This window comes from Rutidosis leptorrhynchoides, chromosome 10, assembly GCF_046630445.1.
Source record: "Rutidosis leptorrhynchoides isolate AG116_Rl617_1_P2 chromosome 10, CSIRO_AGI_Rlap_v1, whole genome shotgun sequence".
Taxonomy (NCBI): Eukaryota; Viridiplantae; Streptophyta; class Magnoliopsida; order Asterales; family Asteraceae; genus Rutidosis; species Rutidosis leptorrhynchoides.
In genome coordinates this window covers 246818509-246827191 of record NC_092342.1, presented here as the reverse complement: position 1 = coordinate 246827191, position 8683 = coordinate 246818509, and the positions used below count along the sequence as shown (strand labels likewise).

At 35.0% G+C, this 8683-nt stretch overlaps 1 non-coding gene across 1 annotated transcript; it reads right to left on the bottom strand.

Moving 5' to 3' along the window:
• Positions 1–396: 396 nt before the first annotated feature.
• On the bottom strand, positions 397–503 carry LOC139874083 (small nucleolar RNA R71). The gene has a single exon (XR_011767786.1). It is a non-coding gene; the product is annotated as a small nucleolar RNA R71 (small nucleolar RNA).
• Positions 504–8683: the final 8180 nt, after the last annotated feature.

Genomic DNA, 8683 nt, shown 5'->3' with positions numbered 1-8683 from the left:
ACAAATTCAATTATGGAAAATCTGGAACCTCTAAGTATGGAAGATCGAATGAGAGCCACACGCACGGGCCAAGGTCACGCCATTATTAAGCCAGACATTAATGCGCCAGATTATGAAATCAAAGGACAAATTCTACATATGGTAACTAACCAATGCCAATTCAGTGGTGCGCCGAATGAAGATCCAAATGAACATCTTCGTACGTTTAATAGAATTTGTACACTATTCAAAATCCGAGAAGTGGAAGACGAACAAATCCATCTCATGTTATTTCCCTGGACTTTAAAGGGAGAAGCCAAAGATTGGTTAGAATCGTTACCTGAAGGGGCGATTACTACATGGGATGATTTAGTTGAAAATTTTCTTAAACAATTCTTTCCGGCATCCAAAGCCATAAGACTTCAAGGAGAAATTGTTACGTTCAAGCAAAAGCCAAATGAAACATTATATGAGGCATGGACAAGATTCGGAAGGATGTTGAGAGGATGTCCTCAACACGGTTTAGACACTTATCAAATAGTACAAATATTCTACCAAGGTGTCAACGTTGCTACACGAAAAGACATCGACATAACAGCTGGTGGTTCCATTATGAAGAAAACCGCAACTGAAGCTTACAAAATTATTGATAACACAGCCTCCCACTCTCATGAGTGGCACCAAGAGAAAGATATATATCGTTCATCTAAAGTGACTAGAGCCGATTCTAGCCATAACTTTGATTCCGTTTCCGCAAAAATAGATGCTTTCGAGAGACGAATGGAAAAGATGAATAAAGATATTCACGCAATACGAATCAGTTGTGAGCAATGCGGTGGACCACACTTAATGAAAGACTGTCACATTGAACAAACGATAGAACAACGTGAGAATGTTGTCTACATGAATCAAAGGCTGGAAAATAGTTATCAGAATAATTATCAACCGCCAAAGCTAAACTTTAATCGAAATCAAAATATTCTTTACAATCCAAATGGACCCAACAACAACTCGTACAACCAACAAGGTCCGAATAACCAACCAACTCAAAACAACACTTTCAATCAACAAAGACCTAGCTTGTATAAACCGCCACATCAAACCGAAGAGAAAAAGCCAAATCTAGAAGAAATGATGGCAAAGCTAATGAAATCTCAAACACAATTTATTACGTCTCAAACCCAAACGAACGAGAGGTTTGATCAGTCATTAAGAACTCAACAAGCTTCCATTTTGAATCTAGAAAAACATGTAGGTACTCTTGCTAGCATGATGAGTGAGAGGGAACAAGGAAAGCTACCGAGTGATACTGAAGTAAATCCTTGGAATGAGAATGTTAATATGGTGTCCACGAATTCTGAAAAACCAGCTCCAGAAGTTGGGGAGGTTTTAGATATGAGTAACAATGAAAAAGTTACAACACCACCACCACCCGAGTATGTAAAGCCAGTGGTGGCACCATACAAACCACCCATCCCGTTTCCAAGAAAAGGAGTTGAGTATAAGCAAGTAATAGGTAATAAAGATTGTGATACCTCTGGAAAGAAGAAGAAGAAAAAGAATAAGAAAGTACAAGAAACAAAAACCGTAGAAGTAAACCCGGTGAATACAGTTCCACCAAAACCTTCACCCAGAGTAGGTGATCCGGGTGAATTTATTGTTCCTTGTCTACTTAGTGATTGTGTTATGTATGATGCACTAGCAGATTTAGGTGCAAGTGTGAGTGTTATGCCTCTGTCCTTATATAAGAGATTAGGTGTAGGTAAGTTAAGTCCAACGGATATGAGTGTTCGACTCTTCGATCAAACCATTAAACACCCAGTTGGAATTGCTGACAACCTACCCATTCAAGTAGGTAATTTAACCTTTCTAGTCGAATTCATTGTCATTGACATAGAAGAGGACTCAAACATTCCTCTAATTTTAGGTCGACCATTCTTAGCGTCCACCGGGGCGTTCTTTGATGTAGGAAATGGAAGAATGACACTTAAAAGTGGTGACAAATCGATCACCTTTATGATTCGAAAGTCTAAATCTCCACCAACCAAAACCGTTGAACCAGTAAAAACGATTGGTAAGAACCATGTTGTTTTACCAACTCCAACGGTAGTGCTTAATAATAATGAAACGCCTAAGTGTGGGGAAGATGAAGTAACACCTAATGATGACCTGATAATAAAGAACCCCGTTGTTGATACGAAATTAAATGATCCCGTTATTAATAGTTCAATGAAGAAACTTATTAAACGGATTCGCGATGCTAGAACCAAGGGGAACTTTAAGTTATGTAACCGATTAGTATCCAATCTGTCGCCTAAAGAAAAGGAGAAGCTAGTTGAAATTGTGGATATAACACATGAATCCGACCAATGGCTTAAAGAAAAAGTCACGGATATGCAAGTTGATTATGGACCAAGAGAAATTGACGATGAAGCTAATCACAATTTCGACACCACAGCTACCTAAGTGTGGGGAGATTCAAATGTTCTAAAAAGAAAATGCTGTCTAGAATTAGTTGTTCTGTTCTCGAGTAGTTCCGAGAATGGAATCCGATTGGTCTTTTCCGCTAGCAAACACTAAAGAACTAGTTTTCTTCCCCCATTCTGAATTTTTTTTTGTTTTGTAGGTTTTATATTAAATTAATATGCTTTTTAAAATTTATGTTTTGTGTGTTTTTTTAAAAAACAAAAATGTACTTTATTTCATTAAGTTAAAAAAATGATTTCTAAAATTCGTCGTGAGTTGAAGATTAGGTCGTTGAACCGAAATTGCTTTACCCGAGGGCGGGACGAAAAATTTTGTTATCATTATTTTTAATTTTATTGATTTAAAGTATGCCAAAAAATACTATGTTTTATAAATTTTTGAACGTGGGGTTATATACCAAACTTCAAAAATATGTATATATGTTTGTATTTTATGTTATGTACAAAACAGGGTAAAAACAGCGCACTTTCAAAGACTGTCATGAAGTTCAGCAAAAGCTACTGATTTTGACAAGACGCAAAAAATCAAATGTGAAATAACAATATGTTTGCAAACTCGGTATTTTTAATCACTTTTCTACGTTAATCACCCTCATGAATTTATAATTATAGTCTGATTTCATGCAAATGAGGGCATTGCATGATCTTAAGTGTAGGGAAGGGTTATAAATTCTCTCGGGTTTACACTTAGTTTAATTGCCAAATTTTGTGAAAATTTGAAAAATTTTCAACTAAATGAACTCAAAATCATGTTTATACATATTTATGAACGATGAAAACTAGGTGTTAATACCGAAATTATCGTTACCTCGAAAAGAACATAAATTGAGAAACAACTTAAAACGCTTGAATTCATTTAAAATGGAATAAAGGAGAATAAAAAGGCAAAGAAAGAAACTAAGTGTGGGGAGAATGCACCATGTTTCAATTAAAAACTATCTATCACATGTTTTTGTACAAGATTATTGCAGGTACTTTTGCTTTGGACGATACTAATCAGTTTTACCCTATTTACTGTAATACTTTTGAAAGAAAGATGGATCTACACGATGAATCAATTCCATCATTAAAATGAAGTAAAGTCTTCCGAAAAAGACACGCGCTTCTTGATTTAGGTCAAGAAGTTGTCGTCCAGACCAGCTGTAGGTTGACGAAAAATCTAGAAAAGTCATCTCTAAAATCAGCAGGAAATCCACGGACCTCAGCATCAAACAGGGTCGCCAAGTGGTCAGATTTATCCTAACCATGAGAAGGATTTATCTCGTACAATGGGGAGGCACCGTGCAAATTAGCTTGATAAGACTAATGAATCAGATCCCCAGAAAGGATAATCTCCTTAAAGATCAAAAATCAGCTTTTAAGCCTGATATTACTCAATCCTTGAGATTGACCTTAAAGATTGAGAATTCAAACTCATGGAATTCGATGATATCTAAACTCGAGCTTGAACGAGAAAATATTTTGATCAAAAATACAAATTGATTTGTTTTCTGAAAACCCATGTTCAATGCGTTCATTACCATTGAACGTAAAATCTTGAAAATTTATCAAGATTCATTAGGTCACCTGAACCAAATCAGGTGTCAACCGTAAGAACGGTGGTTGCATAGCATGGTCGGAGACAGGACCTTGTGCCAGACCGAAAAATCATAGGATGATCTTTACTATTGCTCCTACCAAGGATAGTACTAGCATCCGACACGTTAAAAGACCATAACCAAAAGCATGTCATTAGACATTGCCTTAACAGTTTCTTGTTCATCGCTTTCCTTTACAACCGGACGGTAGTTTACCGAAAGGTAATATACGGAACAAGTAAACTGGATGTGTGCTTTCCGATACCGGGATAGCAGTGGATTACACGAACCTAAAAGTTTTTAGCCAAAATATTGATCCACAAATAAATTTTGCAACACCGATGGTGGATCAAATCAGAAAACTTATCTAGGGTAAAAGCTAGAATGAATTTTCAAAAGATCAAATGTTTTCATAAAGATCCAATTTCCTTAAGGATCTAAATTTTTATAGTCATGTGGGACTGTAAACCGCCTTTCAAATGTGCACTTTGCTTTGGAAACCGAAAGTAAATCGGCTATTTGATTACAAGTGTCGTTGACCTAAACCCAAGGCAACTGTGGATGACACACCCACCTTTAACCATATCGTTACTATCATTGTTTATACCGCCATATCAAAATCACTGATGTATAAAGTGTGAAGAATAAAGAAGTGATTTGTATGTTTTTATTTCAAGACTATATTGCTTGAGGACAAGCAATGCTCAAGTGTGGGGATATTGATAAGGCTAAAAAGGAACATATATTTCATAGCATTATCCCCTAAGAAAGACAAGATTTTAGTTGCAATTGTTCCATTTTCAAGTGATATTCGTTTATATTAAATAAGTGCGAAGACAAAAGGCAGATTCGACAAATTGAAGACAAAAAGGTCCAAAAAGCTCAAAAGTATAAGATACAATTAAAAAGGTTCAAATTATTGATGAAGAACGTCTAAAAATGACAAGAGTACAAGTTACAAAACGCAAAGTACACGATATAAAATTGTACGAAAGGACGTTCGAAAATCCGGAATCGGGACATGAACCAACTTTCAACGCTCGACGCAACGGTGTAAAAATTACAAGTCAACTATGCACAAGAATAAAATATAATATTTAAATAATTCATAATAAGAATAATATTAAATAATAAAAAGTTGTTAATTGAGCATAGTTCAGGGGTCATAAGTGAAATTTCATTTTAATCATTTGCCGTAACGTATTTGGCTCAGTTTAGGTACCCCTTTTTTCAATTCCATTTCAATCTCTCTCTTTAATATGTAAACGTATCATATATATTTATAATATAATTTTAATTTTAATAATAATAATAATTTAGTTATGTAACAAATAAATTACGGGTTTTAAGTCGAAATTCTGTCCGTGCAACGCTACGCGATTAATCATCACTGTAAGCTATGTTCTTCCTTTTTAATTTAATGTCTCGTAACTAAGTTATTATTATGCTTATTTGAGCCGAAGTAATCGTGATGTTGGGCTAAAATATTAAGACGGGGTTATTGAACTTTGTACCATAATTAAGGTTTGGGCAAAAGACCGACACTTGTGGAAATTGGACTATTGACTATTAATAGATGGGGGGTATTGTCTAATTGAGTGACAACTCATTGGAGTCTGTCGAACCTATCTTCAAATTAATTAACCTAATAATTAATAATGATTATGGTTCTCCTATTTAGTGACGTTGTCCTATTATAATCATTTAATTAATTATTCGGGTTGGGTAATTGATTATTCAAACTGATCAAGTGGGTAAATTAATATTCATATCTAATCAAAACAGGGGTGGATTACATACAGTGATAACTGGTGTAATTGTTGACAGAAGTGATAACTGCGTCACAGTTTAAATCCTTAATTAGTTGGAATATTTGACTTCGGGTATAAGGGTAATTTGACGAGGACACTCGCACTTTATATTTATGACCGATGGACTATTATGGACAAAAACCAGATAGGTATCAAATAAACCAGGACAAAGGACAATTAACCCATGGGCATAAAACTAAAATCAAAACGTCAAACATCATGATTACGAAAGTTTAAATAAGCATAATCCTTTTATTTCATATTCTATCGCAATTTTATTTATTGTTATTTTATTTATCGTCATTTATTTATTTTACGCACTTTAATTATTGTCATTTATCTTTACGCTTAAAAATATAAAATCGACAAACCGGTCATTAAACGGTAAAAACCCCCCTTTTATAATAATATTACTACTTATATATATATATTTATATAAATATAGTTTTATAAAAATATAGTACGTAATCACTAGCTCCCTGTGGAACGAACCGGACTTACTAAAAACTACACTACTCTACGATTAGGTACACTGCCTATAGTGTTGTAGCAAGGTTTAGGTATATCCCATCCGTAAATTAATAAAACTTGTGTCATATTTTGTAGTATTTTCTAGTAAAAATAATACTATTTCGTACCCTCACGCTACAACATCAGACGCCGTCCAAAATGTGGGACGCCGTCCTGTTGTAAAGGGCTGGACGCCGTCCAGTATTCTGGACACTGTCCAGATGAACTGGCGAGCCAGCTGTCTTGTTTTTAAATATTACAAATGGGTATTTTGGTAATTTCACTTTGTGGATGAATTTAAGGCTCTAGATCAGTTGGGGAGCCTCATTTACACCATTTTCAACCACCACTTCTTATCCACTTAAATTCTAGAGAGAGAGAAAAGGGTTTTAGTGTGAGAAAGCTCAATCCAAAGAGGAAGAAGCTAGTTTCGGGTCAAAGTGCGTGTTTTAAAGTTGTTCATCTACTCCCTAGATACGTTTTGATTGTAGTGGTAAGTCTTAACCTTGAATTTCTTACTTTAATTGTTTAAGGGTTAGGGTTTGGGTAGGTGATGAATTTAAAACCCATTTGCTTGTAATTTGGGAGTTTTGGGTAAGTTTAGGTCATGAGGACTCAAAGATGACTAACCTAGGGTTTCTAAAATGATAAATGTGTTTAAGAGTCTTAATTGGTTAGTTGAGTACTAGCACACCTAGATATTGAGTAAGTAAGTGCTATTTGGGTATGGTGGTGACCCAAATGGGTGTGTTAACTTTGAAATGGGTCAAGGGAGTCATTGATGACCTAAGTTGTTTAATGGGTGTGAAAATGCGATGACCATGTGTTAAAAGGTATATTAAGACCAAAATTGGCTAGTGTTAGGGTTTTAGGGCGGAGTTGACTTGATGTTAGAGTTAAGGGTGCAATTGGGTCACAATTTCACTATGAGTCAAATGACACTAGGGTGGTGAATGAGTTGGTTGACCAACTTGATTGTATGATTGATTATATGCATAATGTAATAGGTACGTTACATTGAAGGTTGCAAGCTTGGGCTATCATTCACCGAAGGCGTAAGGTGAGTGGAATAATTATGCATGTATGTATATAGTGTATTTATTTGTGTGCTATGGTACGAACCACGGAGCCGGTAGTGCCATAGTATGTGCGAGTGTGCTATGATGTGAACCACAGAGCCGATAGCATCATGGTACGTGTGTTGTAGTGTGAACCACGGAGCCGGTAGTTAAAGTGTGAACCACGGAGCCGATAGCAATATAAAAGAGTATGACTAGAGTTGTGATGTGAACCACGGAGCCGGTAGCATCAAAGTGTGAACCATGGAGCCGGTAGCACTATAAAATGAGGTGTGAACCATGGAGCCGGTAGCATCGAAGTGTGAACCACGGAGCAGGTAGCACTATAAAAGGGTATGACTTAAATGCGTAGTGACGTGAACCACGAAGCCGGTAGCATCATAGCATTGCGTATGGTGTGAACCACGGAGCCGGTAGCACCATGACGCGTTTATGGCTAACCATATAGTTTGTGTATGTGTTATTGTATAGCATAATATATTATTTTGGTGAATATGCTATTGATTAGACTAGTTGCGATATTTGGAGGTTATTAGCTTATACTCGGAGTTGGTATGCTAATTGTTATTACTAGCGATTATACGGTGTGTGTAAGTGTATGCAAGTAGGTATATTATATATGTATATGTATAATTATTGCATTCACTAAGCGTTTTGCTTACTGTGATGACCCAGAAATTTCGACTAAATTTAAACTTAATCTTTGTATGATTAACATTTTCGACACGATAAGCAAAATCTGTAAAACTGAATCTCAAAATTTTTGAACTACTTTTATATATTTAAATACCTTTCGGTTGTTTTCGACGATTCGCGAACAATTATATGTAAATAGATACATATATACTATAACTTGAAAAGGTAACAATATATTAATTATTTGATACCGTACATTAAACTTATTGGTTTAAATATCTATTTGAATATATATGATAAGTTGAAATATTTATTATTAAAATTTATTTATAAATAACTTCCAATGTGTATTTAAAAAAAAACTGATTTATATATATTAAAAAGATATATACATATATATAATTTCAAGTTATTTAGTAAACGATAGTAACATTTCAAATTGCTACAGTACCCAAAATGCTACAGTGTTTTTGAAAATCACTATTTGCTACAGTGAAATTGACTTTGCTACAGTGAATTGCTACAGTAAAAATTGACTTTGCTACAGTAAACTTGCTACAGTGGTATATTTTATGGATGATTTAAGACTATATTTTGACAAAGGT